The following is a 246-nucleotide window of genomic DNA, read 5'->3' as shown; positions in this document are numbered from 1 at the left end:
GTTATGGCTTTCATAGCTTCGCATCCGATCGCACTCGCTGCCAAAACACAACACTGGGAGCAACCATCGATTCACTCACGCATGTTGAAATAATCCCGCGATTAAATATCCCGCCAGCCACGCAGCCTAAGAGTTCACTGCACATTACCCAGTACCTCGGACTTCAGATACGGTTATGACCTAATACTTACAAAACATTGTATCTCAGTCCACGACACTGAAGAAAGGGAAAAACACATACAATTT

This window comes from Montipora foliosa, chromosome 8 (assembly GCF_036669935.1).
Source record: "Montipora foliosa isolate CH-2021 chromosome 8, ASM3666993v2, whole genome shotgun sequence".
NCBI lineage: Eukaryota > Metazoa > Cnidaria > Anthozoa > Scleractinia > Acroporidae > Montipora > Montipora foliosa.
Note: the sequence above shows the minus strand (reverse complement) of the source record.